Below are 26,251 nucleotides of genomic sequence, written 5' to 3' on the forward strand. Positions count from 1 at the left end.
TCTTTCTTTCTTTTTTTTTTTTTTTTTAATTACTGTGAAGAAAGCTGAGCGCTGAAGATTGCATTTCTTTTCCATGGGGATGGTCTTGATCCCTGTCTCCTGTACAATGTCACAAACCCCTGTCCATAGTTCATCAGGCACTCTATGTATCAGATCTAGGCCCTTAAATCTATTTCTCACTTCCACTGTATAATCATAAGGGATTTGATTTAGGTCATACCTGAATGGTCTAGTGGTTTTCCCTACTTTCTTCAATTTCAGTCTGAATTTGGCAAGAAGGATTTCATGATCTGAGCCACAATCAGCTCCCAGTCTTGTGTTTGCTGACTGTATAGAGCTTCTCCATCCTTGGCTGCAAGAATATAATCAATCTGATTTCAGTGTCAACCATCTGGTGATGTCCATGTGTAGAGCCTTCTCTTGTGTTGATGGAAGAGGGTGTTTGCTATGACCAGTGTGTTCTCTTGGCAAAACTCTACCAACCTTTGCCCTGCTTCATTCTATATTCCAAAGCCAAATTTGCTCATTACTCCAGGTGTTTTCTTGACTTCTACTTTTGCACTCCAGTCCCCTATAATGAAAAGGACATCTTTTTTGGGTGTTAGTTCTAAAACGTCTTGTAGGTCTTCTTAGAACCGTTCAACTTCAGCTTCTTCAGCATTACTGGTTAGGGCATAGGCTTGGATTGCTGTGATATTGAATGGTTTGCCTTAGAAATGAACAGAGATCATTCTGTCATTTTTGAGATTGCATCCAAGTACTGCATTTCAGACTCTTTTGTTGACCATGATAGCTACTCCATTTCTCCTAAGGGATTCTTGCCCACAGTAGTAGATATAATGGTCATCTGAGTTACATTCACCCATTCCAGTCCATTTTAGTTTGCTGATTTCCTAGAATATTGAAATTCACTCTTGTCATCTACTGTTTGACCACTTCCAGTTTGCCTTGATTCATGGACCTGACATTCCAGGTTCCTATACAATATTGCTCCTTACAGCATCTGACCTTGCTTCTATCACCAGTCACATCCACATTTGGGTATTATTTATGGTTTGGCTCCATCCCTTCATTCTTTCTGGAGTTATTTCTCCACTGATCTCCAGTAGCATATTGGACACCTACCGACCTGGAGAGTTCCTCTTTCAGTATCCTCTCATTTTGCTTTTTCATACTGTTCATGGGGTTCTCAAGATGCTGGCTGCAATGGACTGTGTAGAAGCATGGCCGAGATGAGCTACCCCTCGCCTGAGGTCAGGGGTGGTGGCTGAGAGGAGCTACCTCACGTCCAAGGAGGGGCGGCTGCGCAAACACAGGAGGGCCAAGAGGAGGTACTCCACGTTCAAGGTCAGGAGGGGCAGCCATGAGGAGATACCCCTTGTTCAAGGTAATGAATAGTGGCTGCAATTTGCTGGAGCAGCCGTGAAGAGATACCCCATGTCCAAGGTAAGAGAAACCCAAGTAAGACAGTAGGTGTTGTGAGAGGGCATCAGAGGGCAGACAAACTGAAACCATAATCACAGAGAACTAGTCAATTTGATTTCATGGACCACAGCCTTGTCTAACTCATTGAAACTAAGCCATGCTGTGTGGGGCCACCCAAGACAGGCAGGTCATGATGGATAGGTCTGACAGAATGTGGTCCACTGGAGAAGGGAATGGCAAACCACTTCAGTATTATTGCCTTGAGAACCCCATGAACAGTATGAAAAGTCAAAGTTCAAATTTCCCCAATTGTACTTTATATATATAGGTATATAAAATGTATTAATTGATACATATCTACTTTTATACATAGATATGTATTTGTTTTCAATAAGCTTGTTTGACTCAAGATCCAAACGAGGTCTATGCATCAAATTTAGTAGCAATGTCTTCTAAATCTCTAGTATTCTAATCACTTCTTTGTCATCAATTCTCCTTGCTTTCTTGCAATTTGTTTATTAGAGAAGCTAGGTAATTTGCTACAAAGAGTTGTCTGTATTTTGTATTTTTCTAACTGCATCCCTGTATTATCATTAGCATGTTCCTCTATTCTGCATGTGTGTGTGTTAGTCACTCAGCTGTGTCCAACTCTTTTGACCCCATGGACTATAGCCAACTGTAGTCCATGAAGTGGGTTGCTCTTTCCTTCTCCAGGGGATCTCCCTGACCCAGGGATTAAACCTGGGTCTTCCACATTACAAGCAGACTATATGGACTGAGCCACCACGGAGAACAAAGTGTTAGTTTTGTCTGACTCTTTGCGACTTTGTGGACTGTAGTCTGCCTGGCTTCTCTGTCCATGGAATTCTCTAGGCAAGAATACTGGAGTGGGCAGCCATTCCATTCTCCAGGGGACCATCTCAAACCAAGAATTGAACCCAAGTTCAATTCTCCTGCAGATTCTTTACCATCTGAGCCACCAAGGAAGCCCCCCACAATAGCACATGTCATCTTTTCTTTTTTTTTTAATGAAGATCTTTATGAATGATATGGAATAATTTCCAAGAGTTATTTAGTTAAAAAAAAAACAGCAGTCAAAGAGCAAAACAGTAGATATACTTTGCTAGAGTTTGTGTAAGAGAGAGAACTATATATGCTTTTAAATGTTCATATAGGTTTCCCAGGTGGCGTTAGTGGTAAAGAACCCACCTACCAATACTGGAGATGAAAGAGATACAGGTTTGATCCCTGGGTCGGAAAGACCCTCTGCAAGAGGGCATGGCAACCCACTCCAGTATTTATGCCTAGAAAATCCCATGGACAGAAGAGGCTGGAGGGCTACTGTCCATAGGGTCACAAAGGACTGGATATGACTGAAGCAACTCAGCACGGTACAACTGAAGCGACTTAGCACAGTACAGCACACCATATGTTCATATACTTATGTGTTTATTTTTACAAAAAAGAAACAACATGCTAATAAACCAAAAATTAAAGAAAAGAATATTACCTTTAGGGTGGAAATAGAGTGACAGAGTAGGAAAAGGGCTGACTTCTCAGAGTATATATTTTTAAAGCATATAGCTTTGACTTTTGAATAGTGTAAAGGTTTTACATATTTAAGTATGCCACATGTATACTTTAAAATAAAACTAAATAAAATATATATTAGAGAAATGCCTTCTCATGACTGCAGAAAACTTTGCCCAATATCCATCCTTTCAGACTGGTGAGAACAGTTCATATTAAAGCTAATGTGTCTTCAGTGATTTCCTGAAAGGGACCATTTGCTTTAACTCACTGTATAAAAAGCTTAGAGTTATCTAATAAATGGGTAGCCTTAGGTTGCATTTGTGTGTGTGTGTGCGCGATTGTAACCATTATTTCATCAACTTGATTAGTGCTCCTGATATCCTAAATTGATATTTTGGCTGATGGTGTTGTATTTTATGATTTTTAAAAAACTGATCTGACATGTAACAGTATCGATCCAAGGTCTTATCTGAAAGAAACTTAAAATCACATAGGTGAGCATACGCATATAAAATATAACTTGATCAAACACTTTTAAACCTAATGCTCAAAGTAGTGCTTTAGAGGACCTCAAAAAGGAGATATTTGTAAATTCAGGCATTTCCTAAAACCTATATTAGCAAGCTATTCCTCACAGACCTAAAGGAAAAAAAAAGTCTTAAAATGAATACCGTAGCAAAATTAATGTTGCTTTTCTCTTCTGGATGGTCAGTCTGTTTTGTAACTGCATTGCTGCAGCTGCTGCTAAGTCGCTGCATTAGGAAGGCATTAGTCTAAAAAACGGACTTCCCTGGTGGCTCAGCTGGGAAGGAATCTGCCTGCAGTGCAGGAGACCAGGTTCGATCCCTGGGTCTGGAAGATCCCTGGAGAAGGAAATGGCAACTCACTCCAGTATTCTTGCTTGGGAAATCCCATGGACAGAGGAGGCTGGCAGTCTACAGCCCATGGGGCCACAAAGAGTCAGACACAACTGAAGGACTAAACCGCCACCACCAGTTTAAAATTTGGGGAGCTTTAAAAAAGTATTCTTAGATAATTTGGACAGGCAGGTAAGAGGAGTAATTTCTTCTTTATAGATGAACATGGAAAAAGAAGTGTAAAGATGAAGAGTGATACCATAAATGGTTTTTTGTGAGCCCACTTTTAAGAGGAAAAAGAACTGTTCCAGTGAGGGAAAAACACAGTGTGAGTATCTCTGAGATGCTTTGAAATGTGATTGAAAGGTTTAGATTCTGGGACAAGTATGCAATAGTCAAACACGCCACTTCAGAGATGCAAATGATTTCTGCTCACCTGGGAAAGACTATACTTTAGCATCAAAAGTCCGTCGACTGGGGAAAATGTTTTACCCACTGTTGGCATCTGTGACCTATCAGATGAAACAATTTTTCATCAATGTTATAAAAAAAAATGAAATATTTGGTTCTTGACTGGAGAAGAGGGTTCTGCCTGTTTGCTATTACCCAAAATCAGTAGGATGGGAGTCTGGGGTTTCAGAGAAAGATATCGGGTCTTTCACATCCAGGGGTTTTGGTTGAACTGGGGCCAAATACTAGTAGCACCATTAGTTTTTATTCTCATGATTTTCTACAGCCTCTAAAACTTAAGGCTTCCCTGATAGCTCAGTTGGTAAAGAATCCATCTGCAATGCAGGAGACCCCAGATTGATTCCTGGCTTGGGAAGATCCCCTGGAGAAGGGAAAAGGTACCCACTCCAGTAATCTTGGGCTTCCCCTGTGGCTCAGCTGGTAAATAATCCTCTTGCAATGGGGAAGACCTGGGTTCAATCCCTGGGTTGGGAAGACCCCCTGGCTATTCACTCCAGCATTTTGGCCTGGAGAGTCCATAGGGATGCAGAGTCAGACACAACTGAGTGACTTTCACTTTCACTTTTTCCTAAAACTTGCTTATGACTTTTTTCAAAGCTTCCTTAAATTTGGCTTTCGTGGTCTGGCACTGTCTCGGTCCATTTCTCTTTTGCTTTGCTTTTGTTTTTTAAGTGTTTGTTCTTTTACTCCCATATTTTATATCTGGTCATATAAACTATCACCTTTGAAAATCCTCTGTCAATTACTATCATGGGAATTTCAGAGAATACAGTCATATGAAATGCAAGTGATATATTTTTGATCTTTTCAAAACCATTTTTCTCTTTGTTGCTCTATTTTTTGTGTTACAGAATAGTCTTAACAGAGTTGGGAAATTTGAAATTCTACCATATTTCTGGTGGAGTGAGATCCACTGTTCCCTGCAGTGCCCCAGCAATTACCCAGAGGTACAGAAATATGTGGAAGGTCACAAGGAGTCCCTGCACCTTAGAAATGCCATAGTCAGCTTCTGCAAATAGCTTGGAGGTGGGGAAAAGTTTGGAGAATTCCTCATAGAGTCCTACCTCATATTGTTTGATATTCCCAAGTGAAGTTCCCCACTGTTATTAAGGACTTTGCAGAGTGAACCACTTGTGGCAGGGAATCTTTCCAGGAAACTCCAATTTGGTTCAGCCTCCTCAACACCGAAATGCTGAGTCATGGGTACGTGTGCTGGGTTTCAGGGAAATTCACAGGATAAATCTCCCATTTGCTCTTCTTTTTAACTTACTCTGCCTTGTCTTAACTCTTTACTGCAGATTTGACTCTCTCATCTGTTTGTCACTTTGATACTTTGCTTCCTGAGATGCTGTTTGCAGTTGCTTTTTTGCTCTGTGTCCTGCAGTCTGGATGTGAGAATCAGGACCTTCCATCCCTACTTTCCTCTCCCAACTAGTAATCACTAGTTTGTTTCCTGTATCTGTGAGTTTGTTTCTTTTTCATTTTATTCACTAGTTTGTGGTATTTTTTTTTAATCTGCATATAAGTGAGATCTTACAGAATTTGTCTTTGTCTCACTTATTTTGCTCAGTGTACCTCCAGGTCTATCTATGTTATCACAAATGGCAAAATTTTACATTTTTATGGCTGAGTAATATTCCATTATATATATAGACCATATCTTCTTTATTCATCTGTTGATGGACATTTATGCTGCTTCTGTATCTTGATTACTGTAAATAATGTTGTTCTAAATATCAAGGTACATGTATCTTTTCAAATTAGTGTTTTTTGATTTGTTAACGTTTCATTTATATATGAATCTATATTCTTTAGGGATGTTGGTCCATAGTTACTTTTTCAAAAAGAAGGTTCTATCATTGTCAATTTTGCTGACCTTCTAAAATGGATTATACTTTTAATCTTTTTCTATGGCTTGGAATAATTTTAAAAGATTTTTAAATTATGCAGTAGTGTGCTGATGTTTGCACACAACTAGCTTTAGGAGCTGGCTGGGTGGCATTGGGGAGAATTCCCTGGTTTGTAGGGTGTGAATGTCAATATCTGTGATATAAGTTCTTCCACAGTGTCTGTACCTCCCCTTGGGAAGAGATACTCAAAGTGGGCTCTCGTCCACTGGTGCTAAGGAACTCTAGTACACCATAGGGATTATCAATTCCTGATAAGAAGTTGTAGAAAAAGCCTCTTTTCTTATTGGGATGTATATTAAGATATTAGAATATTGTGGCAAAGACTTGCTCATTGATCAGTGCAGACTTTTCCCTTCTTTCCCTGCTCATGCTTGTGCTCAGTCACTCAGTCGTGTCCGACTCTTCGCAACCCCATGGACTGTAGCCTCCCAGGCTCCTCTGTCCATGGAATTTCCCAGGCAAGAATACTGGAGTGAGTTGCCATTTCATAATCCAGGGGATCTTTCTGACCAGAGATTGAACCCAGGTGCCCTCTGTCTCTCATATTGGCAGGCAGATTCTTTACCACTGAAACACCTGGAAAGCCCCTTCTCTCCCTGGCACACAATTGTGTAGCCATTTTTGCCTGTTCCCTTAAGCATGGCCTAAGACCAGGTTCTGGTCTAGGAAATGTGGAGAGAATTTATGTAAGCTACCCTGAAGACTGCCCAGAGCACAGAGCATTCTCTTTCTTCCAGTCCCTTCCTGCCAAATGCAGAGAGAAGGTCAGCAGAGTGCTCCAAACCTCTAGGGAGTAGTGAGTTCACATGGTAGAAGAGCATGTGTCCCTGAAACACTGCTTAGGGGAGTCAGTCACACCTATTCACACTTGATACAAATGAGAAATAAGCTTCCATTTACTAATATCACCATTTGATTGCAGAGTCCCAAAGAATAGCAAGGAGAGATAAGAAAGCCTTCCTCAGTGATCAATGCAAAGAAATAGAGGAAAAGAATAGAAAAGGAAAGGCTAGAGATCTCTTCAAGAAAATTAGAGATACCAAGGGAATATTTCATGCAAAACGGGCACAATAAAGGACAGAAATGGTATGGACCTAACAGAAGCAAAAGATATTAAGATGAGGTGGCAAGAACACACAGAAGAACTGTACAAAAAAGATCTTCATGGCCCAGATAATCTAGGTTGGTCATAATTTTTCTTCCAAGGAGTAAGCATCTTTTAATTTCATGGTGGCAGTCACCATCTGCAGTGATTTTGGAGCCCCCCAAAATAAAGTCTGACACTGTTTCCACTGTTTCCTCATTTATTTCCCATGAAGTGATGGGACCAGATGCCATGATCTTCGTTTTCTGAATGTTGAGCTTTAAACCAACTTTTTCACTCTCCTCTTTCACTTTCATAAAGAGGCTTTTTAGTTCCTCTTCACTTTCTGCCATAAGGGTGGTGTCATCTGCATATCTGAGGTTATTGATATTTCTCCCAGCAATCTTGATTCCAGCTTGTGTTTCTTCCAGCCAGGCATTTCTCATGATGTACTCTGCATCTAAGTTAAATAAGCAGGGTGACAATATACAGCCTTGACATATTCCTTTTCCTATTTGGAACCAGACTTTTGTTCCATGTCCAGTTCAAACTGTTGCTTCCTGACCTGCATATAGGTTTCTCAAGAGGCAGGTCAGGTGGTCTGGTATTCCCATCTCTGTTAGAATTTTCCACAGTTTATTGTGATCCACACAGTCAAAGGCTTTGGCATAGTCAATAAAGCAGAAATAGATGTTATCTTGGTCATGAAGATCTTTTTTGTATAGTTCTTATACAGGATAGTTGCTCTCATTTCACTGGGGCCTGTCTCTGCTTCGCCAGCTTTGTGAAGCAGTCATGTTGGAGGATCTCACATGGCTGGAATCACAGGTATCCATGAAGAGCTGAGAGTGGACTCGCAAAGAGCCAGCAAGAAGCTGAGGCTTTCAGTCCTACAACCAGAAGGAACTAAATCTTGCCAGCGACTTAGTGAGCTTCGAAATGGGTCCTTTGCTAGGATAAGAGAACAAGTCTTGACTGATATCTTGATTGCTGTCTTGTGAGTCACTGACAAAAGGGCCCTTCTAAGACATGCCTGGACTCCTGAACCATAGAAAGTATGAGTAAATATGTGTTGATTCGAGTCATTGAGTTTGTGATAACATCGTTACATAGCAACAAATAATTAATACATGAGCATTTTTATTTTTATGTATTTTGAAATATTATCATTGCATGTAATTATATATATACTATATAACATTGAAATTATAATTTTTAAATTTTCAAAGATCTTTTTCATTGACTTTCTGTTGCTGTCTTTTTGTAGGCTTTATTTATTTTCTTAATTTATTTGCCAATACTTTATTGACAAGTCCCTTCAGGCCTGGGATTTGCTGTCAGAGTAGACAAATGTTCTAAAGCAATTCTCTGTTTCCATCAATGTCTGTTCTAATGAGGAATTAGAAGCTCTATCCCAGCATATCTATCTACCCCCATCCCAGCACATCTCCTGACATTAAGGATGCTTTTTACCATCTGTCCAGTGTGATGCCCAGTAGGCATTCACATGTTGTGAATGTGCAGCTCTTAAGTAAGTAGGCATCTTCTTGTACTCAGATTGTCTGGTCCTATTACTAAGCTAGAGATTCAGGTGCAGCTGACAGCAGTCTTTTAAACAATATAGAACTTGAAATACTTCACCCCAGCACCTATTATGCCCAGTATGCTTCCTCTTTACATCCTTTCTTATAAAACTTTTCCTTAGATGACTCAGTTATCCTGACACCAATCAGGGTTCTTGGCCTTCCCCAATCAATAGAAATTGGTAGAAGTCTAGTCAAGAAATTCAGGCAAGACTATATGGGAGCTTCTGTGGCCACAGGAGAGAGTCAAAATGAGTAACATGTTCCCTTGCTTGCTCCCGGATGCAGGATGAGAGTGGTGAGCCAGTGTCTTATATAGGCTGATGGTATGGGTATGTTCAGGGATCAGGCCACAGAGGTGGCTTAGGCAAGTTTAGGGCTTTCCAAACCCTTTGGTGGTGTTGAGTGAGGATGTCGTGCACAGTACACTGCTTTTTCTCCCAACACCCTGATTTTGCTCCAAGCTCTTCAGAAGTCACAGTTGAGGACTTTTTTTCACTCTTTTTGTATCTTGCCGTCCAGAATTTGCCCCAACTGTGCGTGCACACAGTTATTTTTAGTCCTTTATAATTTCTTTGTATTTGTTGCTCAAGGAGATGTTTGTCCAGGTACAAGCTGCAGCAAAGGATTCCAGGCTCCAGGTCCCAGCCTGTCTCAATCCCAGGATATAGACCTTATAACAAGGAAAAGGTGCTGATTTGGGAGAAGGAATGAATAGAATGGGGGAGCAATGATTTTGCCTGACACACAGTTCCTAAGCATTTGTTGAGTGTACTGTTGTCTTCCTGAATTTTACACACACTCTCTCACCCTTTGTGTTGGGGCAAAGTTTTATTACCTACTTTGGGGCCCTCTGTTCAGTTCTGATTCAAAGGGTGGAGTATATGTTGTGTAATCTGAGAATTATGCAAGTTATGGAAGCCCTTCACCACAACAAGGCTGTGATCCACAAAGGAAAAATAAGAAATATTCTTTCAATGTGTGTGTGTTCAGTCGCCCAGCTGTGTCCAAGTCTTTGTGAACCCATGGACTGTAACCCACTAAGCTCCTCTGTTCGTGGAATTTTCCAGGCAAGAGTACTGGAACAGGTTGCCCTTTCTCCCAGATCCCCTGGAAGATCCAGGGGATCTTCCTGACCCACAGACTGAACTCATGTTTCTTGGATCTCCTGAGCTAACAGGTGGATTCTTTACCACTGCACCACCTGGTAAGCCCCAAGATATGAGCTATATCATGCAGGGTTACCCAAGGTGGATGAGTCATAGTGAAGAGTTCTGACACTGACAAAACATGGATCACTGGAGGAGGAAATGGCAACTCACTCCAGTACTGTTGCCTCAAGAACCCCATGAACAGTATGAAAAAGCAAAAAAAAAAAAAAAAAGATACCCGAAGATGAGTCCCCCAAGTCAGAAGGTGTCCAATATTCTACTGGAGAAGAGTAGAGGGCAATTAATAATCATATTGATTATGTTCTCTGCAGACAAAGGTGGAGGATCTCTCTACAGTCAGTAAAAACAAGACCTGGATCTGACTGTTGCTCCGATCATGATTTCCTTATTGCAAAATTCAGCCATAAATTGAAGAAACGGGAAAACCACAGGACCTTTCAGGTATGACCTAAATCAAATCTCTTATACAGTGGAGATGATGAATGGATTCAAGGGATTAGATCTGGTAGGCAGACTGCCTAAAGAACTGTAGTCAGAGGTTCATGACATTGTATGGGAGGCAGTGACCAAAACCATGCCAAAGAAAATGCAAGAAGGCAAAGTGATTGTCTGAGGAGGCCTATAAATAGCTTAGGAAAGAAGAGAAGTGAAAAGCAAGGGAGAAGGGGAAAGATATATCTAACTGAATGCAGAGTTTCAGAGAATAACAAGAAGAGATAGGAAGGTCTTCCAAAATGAAAAAAAAATGCAAAGAAATAGAGGAAAACAAAGAATGGGAAAGACTAGAGATCTCTTCAAGAAAATTAGTGATACTAAGGAAATATTTCATGCAACAATGGGAACAATAAAAGACAGAAAGAGCAAGGACCTAAGAGAAGCAGAAGAAATTAAGAAGCGGTGGCAAGAATACACAAAAGAACTATACAAGAATCATGTAAATGACATAGATAACCATGATGGTGTGATCACTCACCTAAAGCCAGATATCCTGAAGCGTGAAGCGAAGTGGGCCTTGAAAGTCAAGAAAGCATTACTATGAACAAAGTTAGTGGAGGTGATGGAATTCCAGCTGAGTTGGAATTTCAGATCCTAAAGACGATGCTGTTAAAGTGCTGCACTCAATAAGTCAGCAAATTTGGAAAACTCAGCAGTGGCCACAGTACTGGAAAAGGTCAGCTTTTATTCCAGTCCCCCAAAAGGGAAATGCCAAATAATGCAGCTAGGCTTCAGCATTATGAGAACAGAAAATTCAGAGTTACATGCTGGGTTTAGAAAAGGCAGAGGAACCAGAGATGAAATTGCCAACACTTGTTGGATCATAGAGAAAGCAAGGAAATTCCAGTAAAACATCTGCTTCATTGACTAGCTAAAACCTTTGGCTGTTTGGATCACAAGAAACCGTGGAAAATTCTTAAAGAGATAGGAGTACCAGACCACCTTACCTGTCTCTTGAAAAACCTGTTGGCAAGTCAAGAAGCAACATGAACACATGACTGGTTCAATACTGGGAAAGGAACATGACAAGGCAGTGTATTGTAACCCTGCTTATTTAACTTCTATGCAGAGTACATCATGAGAAACTTTGGCTGGATGAATCAAAAACTGGAATCAAGATTGCTGGGAGAAATATCAACAACCTCAGATATGCAGATGATACCACTGTAATGGAAGAAAGTGAAGAGGAACTAAGGAGTCTCTTGATGAGGGTGAGAGAGGACAGTGAAAAAGCTGGTTTGAAACTCAACATTAAAAGAACTAAGATCATGGCATCCAGTCTCATCTCTTCATGGCAAATAGAAGGGGAAAAAGTGGAAGCAGTGACAGACTTTACTTTCTTGGGCTACAAAATCACTGTGGACTGTAACTGCAGCCATAACATTAAAGGACATTTGCTCTTTGGAAGGAAAGCAATGAAAAACCTAGACAGCATATTAAAAAGCAGAGACATCACTTTGCCAACAAAGGACAATATAGTCAAAACTATGGTTTTTCTGGTAGTCATACATGGATGTGAGAGTTGAACCTTAAAGAAGGTTGAGCAAGGAAGAATTGATGCTTTTGAATTGTGGTGCTGGAGAAGACTCTTGAGAGTTTCTTGGACTGCAAGGAGATTCAACCAGTCAGTCCTAAAGGAAATCAACCCTGAATAGTCATTGGAAGGACTGATACTGAAGCTGAAGCTGCAATATTTTGGCCACTTGATGCAAAGATCTGACTTATTGGAAAAGATCTTGATGTTGGGAAAGAGTGAAGGCAAAAGGAGAAGGAGATGGCAGAGGATGAGATAGTTAGATAGCATCACTGACTCAATGGACATGAATTTGAGGAAGCTTCAGGAGATAATGGAAGACAGAGGATCCTGATGTGCTGCATTCCATGGGGTTGCAAAGAGTCAGACAAGACTTAGTGACTGAGCAACAAGCTGAGAATATACATTTCATTCTATTCTTATGGATAGTCCATTCAGTGAAAATTCTCCCTGCATTATGAGCTACAGTCTTTTCTTATTTTTTATTTATAGCATCCGTCCCCAGCCTTTTGGCAGTAGGGACTGTTTTCGTGGAAGACACTTTTCCCATGGACCAGCTTGGTGCATGGTTTCAGGATGATTCAAGTGCATTACATTTATTGTGAACTTTATTTCTATTATTATTACATCAACTTCACCTCAGATCACCAGGTATTAGATCCTGGAAGTTGGGGCCCCTGATTTTCAGTGCTCTCTGTTTTGTTTAAACCCATGAATGTTTTAATTTATTGGGAAATCTAGAAAAGTTGCATTAGACATAGTGTCTACTACAATCTTAACTTCTAAACGTATCTTTTTTGCTTGTTTTAATGAACAACTATGGGATTGGAAGGACACTGACACACATTTTCCACTGAATCTAGGTTTGCAGCTATCACTTTTTCCCTGCTGTCTTCTTTTGAAAGACAAGTAGGAATGAAATAGAATTCCCTAAACTTTGAGTACCTCATATTGACTGAAATGGCACAAGATAGATTCACATACAGCATCAAATTTAATCTCATCTAAAACCTTGTGAGTAGGTGTTTTTCCATTTCAACGAGGAAACCAAGTTTTAGAAAATATAAAACATTTTTCTTTTTTTATTTTTATTTTTTATTTTACTTTACAATTCTGTATTGGTTTTGCCATACATTGACATGAATCCACCACGGGTGTACATGCGTTCCCAAACATGAACACCCCTCCCACCCCCCTCCCCACAGCATCTCTCTGGGTCATCCCCATGTACCAGCCCCAAGCATGCCGTATCCTGCATCGGACATAGACTGGCGATTCGATTCTTACATGATAGTATACATGTTTCAATGCCATTCTCCCAAATCATCTCACCCTCTCCCTCTCCCTCTGAGTCCAAAAGTCTGCTATACACATCTGTGTCTTTTTTGCTGTCCTGCATACAGGGTCATCATTACCATCTTTCTAAATTCCATATATATGTGTTAGTATACTGTATTGGTGTTTTTCTTTACTTCACTCTGTATAATCGGCTCCAGTTTCATCCATCTCATCAAAACTGATTCAAATGTATTCTTTTTAATGGCTGAGTAATACTCCATTGTGTATATGTACCACAGCTTTCTTATCCATTCATCTGCTGATGGACATCTAGGTTGTTTCCATGTCCTGGCTATTATAAACAGTGCTGCGATGAACATTGGGGTACTTGTGTCTCTTTCAATTCTGGTTTCCTCAGTGTGTATGCCCAGCAGTGGGATTGCTGGGTCATAAGGCAGTTCTATTTGCAATTTTTTAAGGAATCTCCACACTGTTCTCCATAGTGGCTGTACTAGTTTGCATTCCCACCAACAGTGTAGGAGGGTTCCCTTCTCTCCACACCCTCTCCAGCATTTATTGCTTGCAGATTTTTGGATCGCAGACATTCTGACTGGTGTGAAGTGGTACCTCATGTGGTTTTGATTTGCATTTCTCTAATAATGAGTGATGTTGAGCATCTTTTCATGTGTTTGTTAGCCATCCGTATGTCTTCTTTGGAGAAATGTCTATTTAGTTCTTTGGCCCATTTTTTGATTGGGTCGTTTATTTTTCTGGAATTGAGCTGCAGGAGTTGCTTGTATATTTTTGAGATTAGTTGTTTGTCAGTTGCTATAGTAAAGTTGCAGGATATAAAATCAACACACAGAAATTCCTTGCGTTGCTATACACTAATAATGAGAAAGTAGAAAAAGAAATTAAGGAAACAATTCCATTCACCATTGCAACAAAAATAATAAAATACTTAGGAATATATCTACCTAAAGAAACTAAAGACCTCTTTTAGTTTCTATAAAACCTCTTTTAGTTTCTAGAAAACTATAAAACACTGATGAAAGAAATCAAAGAGGACACTAATAGATGGAGAAATATACCATGTTCATGGATTGGAAGAATCAATATAGTGAAAATGAGTATACTACCCAAAGCAATTTAAAAATTCAATGCAATCCCTATCAAGCTACCAGCGATATTTTTCACAGAACTAGAACAAATAATTTCAAGATTTGTATGGAGATACAAAAAACCACGAATAGCCAAAGCAATCTTGAGAAAGAAGAACGGAACTGGAGTAATCAACTTGCCTGACTTCAGGCTCTACTACAAAGCCACAGTCATCAAGACAGTATGGTATTGGCACAAAGACAGAAATATAGATCAATGGAACAAAATAGAAAGCCCAGAGATAAATCCACACACATATGGACACCTTATCTTTGACAAAGGAGGCAAGAATATACAATGGAGTAAAGACAATCTCTTTAACAAGTGGTGCTGGGAAAACTAGTCAACCACTCGTAAAACAATGAAACATTTTTCTTAAATACATATGTTGAAAGGGCTTCCCTGGTGGCTCAGACGGTAAAGAATCAACTGCAATGCAGTGCCCTGGATTCACCCTGGGTCAGAAAGATCTCCTGGAGAAGAGAATGGCTATCTACTCCCACATTCTTGAACAGAATTCCACGGACAGAGGAGCCTGGAGGGCTACAGTCCATGGGATTGTAAAGAGTCAGACACGACTGAGACTAAAACTGTCAATTTTCAGTTTTGTGCATTGAAAATGGCATTCAAACCAAAATCTTTTGACCTCAGGTGTTACAGTCAGGAAAATCAGGACCCCAGGTACTTGGACAACTTTGAGCTATTTCTTCAGCTTTCACGTTGATCTGCGATGGGTACCATCTTGCCTTTCATGTAGTGGGGCTTATGAGTATTCTGGTTCTTTGAATTGGGATTATATAAATGGAATAGGCTGAATAAGGCCATGAACTACAGCTGTAGCTCATGTGAGCATTAAGATGAGCTTCACAGAATCTGGATACCTCCTTCATTTGGACACAGTGAGGCTGTTGGCCCAGTTATCTTTCTCTTTCTCAGTGCTGATATATTTTTCACAACCCAGATTTTGGAATATAGTTGGCTTGGGGTGTTGGAGATATCTTTTGGACATTCTTACATCTGGAAGGGCTCTGCCTCCTCCCTTTGTAGCATGTCCAGTTCTGTTTCACATGGACTCTCACTCCATTCAAACACAGGTGATTTACCTTATAAGCTTCAGATCATGAGTCCTTCTGGATACTGTTATTCTTCTCTTTCAGCAAGTTATCATTTAATGTTTAATACAACTTTTCTTCTATTAGGGTTCTTTAAGTCTGAGTCAAATTCCTATCTTGGTAATCATTTTTAACTTGTTACCCCTACCTCCTTTTCCAGCCACGTTTTAACAAATATTTAAATCAGACCACATCTTAGCTATATAGGATTTTTTTTTTGCCACTTTTAGGGAGGAAATTGTTTCTTAAAATACTAAAATTGATTCATCTGAAGCTTCCTGTGAGGTCTATATCAATGACCTTGGTGTTTGTGCTACTTTTGTGTCAGTATATTTCTCAAGGGGAAGGTTTCTATTATATATATATATATATATATATATATATATATATATATATATATTTTGGTTTGTATTTTAGTGAAGATTTCTGCCAGCTTTCCTTCTACTCTTGTCCAAGTGCAGGTTATATCTACATTATGGTATAGTAGAGATCCTCATTTCTTACTTGCTCCACAGTAAAGTACTCTTCCTTTCTGTGGGTAAAGCTGCAATATAGAACTCCAAGATTCACATGTGTAATTAGCACATGGTAGCTAAAAAGCAGATGTCACCCAATTTGGGGGTTAATCCTGCCTGGCCCAGGATAAGCTCCAATATTTGATATTTCAAGACCAAAATCTCTTAATGGTTTACAAAACTGGCTGAGAAGTACAGCAGAGGGTATCAGACTATTAAACCCATTAATCCATGGATTGATAAACTTCTCTGTAATGGGACAGATAGTAAATATTTCAGGCTTATGGATCATATATATATGGCAAACTACTGCATAGTAAATGGAAGGGGAAAAGATGGAAATAGTAACAGATTTCCTCTTCTTGGGCTCCAAAATCTGAGGACGGTGACTTGCAGCCCTGAAATCAAAGACAATTTCTTCTTGACAGGAAAGTGATGACAAACCTAGGTAGTGTGTTGAAAAACAGAGCCATTACTCTGCCAACAAAGGTCCATATAGTCAAGGCTATGGTCTTCCCAGTGATCACATATGGTTGTGAGAGCTGGACCATAAAGAAGGCAGAATACCAAAGAATTGATATCTTCAAATTCGGTGATGGAGAAGATTCCTGAATCGCCTTTGGAGAGCAAGGAGGTTAAACTAGTCAATCTTAAGGGAGATCAACCCTGAACATTCACTGGAGGGACTGATGCTGAAGCTGAAGCTGCAATATTTTGGCCATCTGATGCGAACAGCCAACTCGTTGAAAAAGATCCTGATGCCGGGAAAAATTGAAGGCAGGAAGAGAAGGGGACGACAAAGTATGAGACGGTTGGATAGCATCACTGACTGAATGAACATGAGTTTGAGCAAACTCTGGGAGATAGTGAAGGATAGGGAAACCAGATGTGCTGCAGTCCATGGAGTCACAAAGAGCCGGACACGACTGGGCGACTGAACAACAACAATGGGCCGTATGACGGGGAGACCACTTTCTCCCCCACAAATTCATCAAAAGATCATTCGAATGCTGAGCAACTTCCACAAAACAACTTCTGAACGCTGGTGGAGGACACCAGACACCCAGAAAGGAAGCCCATTCTCTTCAAAAGGAGGTAGGACAAAATATAAAAGATAAAAAGTGAGACAAAAGAGCTAGGGACGGAGACCTGTCCCGGGGACGTAGTCGTGAAGGAGGAGAAGTTTTCAAACACCAGGAAACTCTCTCACTGGTGGGTCTGTAGGGAATTTTGGAATCTCAGCGGGCAACATAACCATGAGGAAAAAAATAAAAAATACCCACAGAATACGCGCCTAACCTCAACTGCCAGCGGAGAAGTAGCCCAGAGGCTTGCATCAGCCACCAGCAAGTGGGGGCTGGACAGGGAGGCACGGGTTGAATGCTTAGGGTAAGGTCCAGGCCTGAATGCCCTGAGGACAATCTGAGGGAGCTAACGTGAGACAGCAACCCAAACTGTGGGATAGTCAGAGAGAGAGAGAGAAAACAAAAGAGATATAGAACTTTCCTGTGAAAAGCTCTAACCTAAGGTGCAACCTGGCCTGCTCACAGAACAAAGGACTGAGAGAATACCAAAGGAGAGCTAGCCGGCTGTGGACTGGCCCATTCCCCCACGGGAGGCAGAGAGGCAAGCGGGCGACAGCCAGAGCTGGAAGACAAAGGGCAATCTTGGCCCCAGAGAAGGCATCCTCAACCAAACTGTAAGTGGGCTCCCAGTTGCTAACCAAATCTTCCTGGGATCCTGTATGGTTGACATCTGCCAGGAGGGTCACAGCCTGAGATCAGCTCCCCAGAGGAGACACACAGCACACCTAGGTCGGTGCTCTCACGGTGCACCCAGGCAACCAAGCGGCTGGGACCAGGGAGGTGATTAAGAAGCACAGTCCACCTGGGATGGTGCACTCTCTAAGCACCTGGTCACCTGAACTGCTCACCTGGGAGGGGCACAAAATGCACACCCAACTGAGTCTGTGCCTCTGTGGAGTACCTGAGAACCTGAACCTGAGCAGGTTAGACCTGGGAAGTGTACAAAATGCAGGGTCCACTTTGGACAGTTCCCCTGCAGAGCAACTGGGGCCTGAGCAGTGTAGACTGGGAAAGCACACACCACCATGAGCTGGGGCAAACCCAGTGTGGTCCAGACATTGCAAGCACTCCCCACTCATGCCAGTGATATTTGTTTGCAGTGCTCCTCCCTCCCCACAGCACAACTGAACAAGTGAGCTTAAATAAGTGACCACCTGGGCCCCTTTGTGTCAGGGTGGAAATTAGACACTGAAAAGACTTGCAAACAGAGGAAGCCAAAATCAACAAAGAAGAGGGAACTGCTCTGGAAGTGACAGGTGCAACAGATTAAAACTCTGTAGTTAGCATTGACTAAGGGGCTTCTGTTATAGCTCAGTCAGTAAAGAATCTGCCTGCAATGCAGGAGACCAGGGTTCAATTCCTGGGTTGGGAAGATTCCCGGAGAAGGAAATGGCAACCCACTCCAGTATTCTTGCCTGAAGAACATAGGCAAAGCACTCTCTGTCATAATCACAGCAGGATTCTCTATGACCCACCTCCCAGAGAAATGAAAATAAAAGCAAAAATAAACAAATGGGGCCTAATTAAACTTAAACGCGTTTGCACAATGAAGGAAACTATAAGGAAGGTGAAAAGACAGCCTTTAGAATGGGTGATGGAGGAGGCAATGGCAAACCACTCCAGTACTCTTGCCTAGAAAATCCCATGGACAGAGGAGCCTGGTAGGCTGCAGTCCATGGGGTCGCTATGAGTCAGACACGACTGAGCGACTTCATTTTCACTTTTCACTTTCATGCATTGGAGAAAGAAATGGCAACCCACTCCAGTGTTCTTGCCTGGAGAATCCCAGGGATGAGGGAGCCTGGTGGGCTGCTGTCTATGGGGTCACAGAGTTGGGCACGACTGAAGCAACTTAGCAGCAGCAGAATGGGAGAAAATAATAGCAAACAAAGCAACTGACAAAGAATTAATCTCAAAAATATTCAAGCAGCTCATGCAGCTCAATTCCAGAAAAATAAACGACCCAATCAAAAAATGGACCAAAGAACTAAACAGAAATTTCTCCAAAGAAGACATACAGATGGCTAATAAACACATGAAAAGATGCTCAACATCACTCATTATCAGAGAAATGCAAATCAAAACTACCATGAGGTATCCGTCTCATGCCAATCAGAATGACTGCTATCAAAAAGTCTGCAAACATTAAATGCTGGAGAGAGTGTGGAGAAAAGGGAACCCTCTTACACTGTTGGTGGGAATGCAAACTAATACAGCCATTATGGAGAACAGTGTGGAGATTTCTATAAAAACTGAAAATAGATCTTCTATATGACCCAGCAATCCCACTGTTGGGCATAAACACCAAGGAAACCAGAATTGAAAGAGACACGTGTACCCCCAGTATTCATCGTAGCACTGTTTAGAGTAGCTAGGACATGGAAGCAACCTAGATGTTTATTGGCAGATGAATGGATAAGAAAGCTGTGGTACATATACACAATGGAGTATTACTCAGCTATTCAAAAGAACCTGAACCAACTGAGATAAATAAACCAAGGAGGTTGCCATGTGGAGACCAAAATTTTACTTTTATACTATGTAAAGCTTATTGGAGACTGTGGCTTGTTGTTGTTCAGTCGCTAAGTAGTGTCTGACTCTTTGCAACCCTGTGGACTACAGCATGCCACACTTCCCTGTCCTTGGTTATCTCCCAGAGTTTGCTCAAACTCATGTCCATTGAGTCAGTGATGCTATTGAACCATTTCATCTGCTGCCACCTTCTTCTTCTTTTGCCTTCAATCTTTCCCAGAATCAGGGTCTTTTCCAATGAGTCAGCTCTCTGCATCAGGTGGCCAAAGTATTGCAGCTTCAGCTTCAGCATCTGTCCTTCAAATGAATATTCAGGGTTGATCTCCTTTAGGATTGAATAGTTTGATCTTCTTGCAGTCCAAGGAACTCTCAAGAGTATTCTCCACTACCACAGTTCGAAGGCATCAATTCTTTGGCTCTTGGCCTTTTTTATGGTCAAGCTCTCAGATCCATACATGACTGGGAAAAAAACCATAGCTTTGACTATGTGGATCTTGGTTGGTAAAGTGATGTCTCTGCTTTTGAATATGCTGTCTAGGTTTGCCATAGGTTTCTTTCCAAGGAGTAAGCATCTTTTAATTTCATGGCCACAGTCACAGTCCACAGTGATTTTGGAGCCCAAGAAAAGAAAGATGTCATTTTTTCCACTTCCGCCCCATCTATTTCCCATGAAGTGATGGAATGAGATGACATGATCATACTTTTTTTAATGTTGAGTTTTAAACCAGCTTTTTCACTCTCCTCCCTCACCCTCAAGAGTCTTTAGTTCCTCTTCACTTTTCTGCCATTAGAGTAGAGAATGAAGAAGCATATCTGAGGTTGTTGATATTTCTCTTGGCAATCTTGATCCAGCTTGTGATTTATGCAGCCTGGCATTTCTCATGATGTACTCTGCATAGAATTTAAATAAGCAGGGTGACAATATACAGGCTTGTTGTACTCCTTTTTCAAATTTGGATCAGTCATTTGTTTCATCTCCAGGTCTAATTGTTGTTTCTTTGCCTGCATACAGGTTTCTCAGGAGACAGGTAAGGTGGTCTGGTAGTCCTATCTCTGTAAGAATTTTCCAGTTTGTTGTGATCCACATAGTGAAAGGTTTTAGTGTAGTAAATGAGGCAGAAGTAGATGTCTTTTTTTCTGAAATTCCCTTGCTTTCTCCATGATCCAGCGGCAGTTTGATCTCTAGTTTCACTGTATTTGCTAAACCAGCTTGTACATCTGGAAGTTCTTGGTTCATGTGCTACTGAAGCCTAGCTTGAAGGAATTTGAGAATAACCTAACTAGCATGTGAATGAGTGCAATTGTAAGGTAGTTTGTACATTCTTTGGCACTGCCCTTCTTTGGGATTGGAATGAAAACTGACCTTTTCCAGTCCTGTGGCCACTGATGAGTTTTCCAAATTTGCTGACATATTGAGTGCAACACAGGAGTTTAAAAAGCTCAGGTAAAATTCTGTCACCTCAACTAGAAAAGTGAGTTTCCTAGTATGGAATTCCAAACTTAGGCATCCTTATCAGCCAAGAACTCTTGCTTCCTGCAGGCAACTTTCATTCCAGAAAATGGAAGAGGGGAGAGCTCTGCTTACCTTTTCTTTTTTTTTTTTAATTTATTTTTTATTTTACTTTACAATTCTGTATTGGTTTCTGTCCACATTTACCATCCAAGTAAATAATTCCACCTGGCCTGGGTAGGCATGGGAGACGAAGCCAAGAAAGTCTACAAATGCTACACCAATTGGTTGAGGTTTTCTGCAAAATGGGAAAGAAGTATTCTCCACAAATAGTGTCAATTCAATGCATGAGTTCAAAAGGACTCTTTTGGATAAACAGCAAGATCCTACCATATGGCACAGGGAACCATATTCAGTATCCTGGATTAAATCATAATGGATAAGAATATTAAAAAGAATGGTTATCTGTGTATAACTAGGTCACTTTGCTGTACAGCAGAGATAAACACAGCACTGTAAATCAACTATACTCTATTTAAAAAGTTAATTTAAAAAAGACTCTTATGTTGAGACTAATAAGGCAACAGATGACAACACAATAACTGATGGAAAAATCCAGCAGAACTTTTAGGTTGAATGACATCCACAGAACTATTTTAAGTCATCATGTTTGAAACAGTGGTCCTGTTTTGTTGCTCCCCAAAGGATGTGGAAAAGTCAAGAACATTCTCAAAATAATTTGTTTGATGAAGTTCCAGGTTTCTTATCATTAGAGTAATTTCCTCTATGGTACCCAAAAGCCTTGAGGACAACTCTTATGGGTCTGCAGCAACCCTTTCTCTTCCACTCTACTGACACCTAACACAGTGATGGTCAAATAGAAGTCCTTAATAAATATTGTTTAAATAAGATGAATAAATGCAACCTCCTGAGTTATTTATTTCCTACCCTCCTCATCTTGTTTGAAGAGTTAGTGATAAGTTTCCCATTCACAGTATCTGCCAGTCTTGGAGATCCTGGTTCAATTCTTGGGTTGGGATGATTCACTGGAGAAGGGATAGGCTACTCACTCCAATATTATTGGGTTTCCCTCTTGGCTCAGCTGGTAAAGAATCCACCTGCAATGTAGGAGACCTGGGTTTGATCCCTGGGTTGGATCCCCTGGAGAAGGGCATAATGGCTACCCAATCCAATATTCTGGCCTGGAGAATTCCATTGACCTTATAGTCCATAGGATCACAAAGAGTCGACTGAGTGACTTTTACTTCATCTCATAGAAAGTTAGATTCATCTTACTATCCTGCTTTTCTGATTTTCTCTTGAGAGAAAAGGATGGAAAAGTAGCACCAGTACCCAATGCACAAAATATAGCAAGAGTTGAAATCTGATGACAACTTTTGTGTTAAAGAGGCATCTACTAATTCATTTTTTTTTTTCATATTTTGAAATCGGTGTTTTCTCTGAGACCTTCAGTGAGAAAAATATAGAGGCTCCTTTAAAAAGGGAAAATGAAATAAAAAATGTTTCATATTTTCTTTGGTCTGTTGCTTAAGAAGGTTACTGTAGGAAATGTAAATAGACCACAGGAAGCTTTAGAAACTCAGCTCCTTGATTGGAAAAATGGAAATTCTGTTTTTTACGGAAATAAAGTAATTCTATGAAAATACAAAATGCAGTTGGTTATCATTTAAAAAGGGTTAGTTTTTTGGATTATGGTTTCTTTGATATAGTACAACTCTGGCACAGGCCTTTCCAAGTATATTTCTGAAAGCAAAATAAATGGAAAACTGTTTTTCCTCTTCATTAATGTCTTACTCTGTTCTATTTGTGGAATGCCAAGAGAAGTAGCACACAGAGTTTCCCTGGATCCCTTTCAGAGAGGGAAGGATGAATGGTCTAAGGGAGTTGACCCTGAAAGAAAAGAATCACTCCATTTGAAGAAATAATGCTTCTTCAGACTATAGCACATGTAGACCCTCCAGCTGGGAGAAACCACACTTTTCCTAGACCTTCAATCCCATTCCCCTAGAGCGAAAAAAACCCAAAGAACATGGAAAGTAGAGGAGAATATATTTGCTTGTTTGTTTACTGTTATAAAGTCCTCATGACCCTATCAGGCTTACATATTATTCTTTTTGGATAATTCTTTATTTCCTTTCCAAAGACACATTTCCTTTCCTCTCTTGTTCCCTATTTGCCTTGAACTTTTGTATGCTTTTTAGCTGAAATTCAACTTAACTCCTTTTCTTTCTTGCAATAAACTTTAGTGTGACCAATGCAATGTCTTGAAGAAGATATTTTTTAGTAGGCACTCATTTTTAATCAATATATTTTGATTAGTGACTATCTGCCCGGGCCTGGAGACATAACGGAGAATAGTGAAACTTCGCCTCTGTCCTTATGGGACTTAATTGGCTTTCTGGAGCCTCAAAAGCAGAGAAAAGCAGCAAACTGCTTTTCTTTCCAGAGAAAGCAGCAAGCTACAGTTCACAGAATAAATCTAGTTGATTGCTTGAGTTTGGAAATAAAGTTTTATTGGGACAGAATCATGTTCATTCTGTTACATTTTGCCATAGCAGAGCTGACTAGCTCCAACTCAACCATTAGGTCAGCAAAGCCTAAAATATTTATTCATTGATTCCTTACCCCAACTGCCAACTACTGCTTGGGAAGGAAAACTAATTAAAACTAAAATATTTGGACTAGAGATAAAGATAGTCAGGAAAGGATTTGTGTGGAGGGATATATCAAAGCTTACAAGCTGACTTGCAATATTAATTTTGTACTTCTTTCTCTGAAGAACAGATCTAATTTTCAGTGGGGGCAGATATCACCTGGAATATAGACTGCATTTCCAAGTCTCTTTGATGGATGGAGGTGACTTTGCAATTAAGTTCTGGTCAATGGGATGTAAACAAAAGTGTCAGGCGAACTTTCTGGAAGTTTCCATAAAGGAGAGAATGGATTCTTCTTTAGCCCTTTCTTCTTCCTGCCAGTTGCAGCACAGCCATTTGGGATCATGGAGCCCAGGAATAGTGAAGCAACAGAGAAAGTACTGATGATGGAGCCAATCATGCTACTTTTGGACAACCTTCTTCTGAACTTCATTAACGTGAAGGAGAAATAAACTTGTATTGTGGTTAAGCCACTGATGTCTTGGCTTTTCCGTCAAATTTAATTAATCTCTAGAATAATTTGTATCTAATATCCATTTTTTATTCCCCTATTTTGGTGTAAACTTTGATAATTTTTTTTTAATTAATTAATTTATTTATTTTTAATTTTTACTTTACAATTCTGTATTGGTTTTGGCATAGAAGAGCAGTAGCATATAGACAAGTGTATTTGTCATGAGTATACAGTTCAACTAATTTTTAAAAACTGAACACAGAAACATAACCAGTAGCAAAACAGTAGAATGTTACCAGTACCCCAGAATGCCCCTGCCACTTCCCTACCAATAGCTTATGCCCCCACTCATAAACAACCATTCTCCTGACTTCAAATTGCGCTGATTATGTCTACCTGTGTTTGTTTACTAGACACATGGTTTCACACACCAAGTGCTCTTTTATGCCTGGCTTCTTTTGCTCAACATTATGTTTGTGAATTTTATCCACATGGTCAAATGTAGGTATCTCACTGTTATATAGTACTTCATTGTGAATATACCACAACTTGTTTATTCATTCTACATTGGATGGGCATTTGAGTAGCTTCTCATTTTTAACTACTACAAACAGATCTACTGTAAACATTTTAGGACAAATGTTTTGGTGAAAACAGAATATGCTTTTGGTGAAGACATATCCTCCACTTTTCTAAAGTTTGTTTTATATCACTTTGCTTTTACAAAAGATCTACTTTAGTACCTGCTTTTGCTAACTGAAAGAAATTAAAAGATTTTTGTTTTTACAAAAATAGGCCAGAAGTGAAAACTGTATTCAGCATCTCATAATAACCTATAATGGAAAGGAATCTGAAAAAGAATATATATAAATGTGTGTGCACTGTTGTTGTTCGGTTGTTCAGTCATTTATGGTTTGGTGCATGCTAAGTTGCTTCAGTCATGTCAGACTCTGCAAAGCTATGGACCATAGCCTGTCATGCTCCTGTGTCCATGGAACTCTCCAGGCAAGAATACTGGAGTGGGTTGCCATTTCCTCCTCCAGGATATCTTCCCAACCCAGGGATCGAATCCATGTTTCTTACATCTCCTGTACTGGCAGACAACATTGTAAATTAGCATGCACATAAATTAACTATACTTTAATAAAATAGTGAAAATAGCGTTTGGTTATTTATTTATTTATTTTTGAGGAGAGATGTTATTGGGGCAGCATATACCCTGAACTCTGAGAATAGCCTTTCCCTGGGAAACACACTTAACATCTCAGCATCAAGTTTAAACTGTGTCTTGGAGCATCTGTGCCTTATCTTGACTTATTTTGTGCATCCATTAGCAAGATGTGTCCTAAGGTAATTGCTTCTTCTTTTTATGCTGTCTCGGTTTATGAAAGTTTTCTTAGAAACGCTCCACTTTCATATGGCTGGGGAAACCTGTACCTGTTTTTGTTTGTTATATACCTAGGGTGGAATTGCTGGATCAAAGGTATGTGTAGGTTCAATGGTAGTAGATGTTTTTACAGTTTTCCAAAGTGACTGAACTATCTGACGTTTCCACCAAGGATGTGTCAAAGTTTTTTATTGCTCTAAGTGCTTGCTAACCCTTTAGGTTTTTCTTATTTTTCATTTTAGCAATTTTGGTGTGTATGTAGTAATATTGCGTTGAGTTTTTATATATTTGCACCTTTCTCGTGACTTATAGTATCAATTATCTATTGCCTCAATAATGCTGCATAATAAGTAACCACAAAATGTCAGTGCATTCCACAATAAGCATGTGCCGATCCCAAGAACTGAGTTGGCTAGGGGCTGGTTTGGCAGTTCTGCTGTTCTTGGCTGGCATTGTTCACATGTCTGGGGATGTCAGCTGACTGACTGGCTGCAGCTGGAGTGATTGATCTTACTGATCTCTGTGTATCTCGCAGTTT

At 40.2% G+C, this 26,251-nt stretch overlaps 1 pseudogene; it reads right to left on the minus strand.

Moving 5' to 3' along the window:
* Positions 1 to 228: 228 nt before the first annotated feature.
* Positions 229 to 26,251, minus strand: part of LOC120858004 — a 33,954-nt pseudogene continuing 7,931 nt past the window's right edge.

This window comes from Oryx dammah, unplaced genomic scaffold, assembly GCF_014754425.2.
Source record: "Oryx dammah isolate SB20612 unplaced genomic scaffold, SCBI_Odam_1.1 HiC_scaffold_29, whole genome shotgun sequence".
Classification (NCBI taxonomy): domain Eukaryota; kingdom Metazoa; phylum Chordata; class Mammalia; order Artiodactyla; family Bovidae; genus Oryx; species Oryx dammah.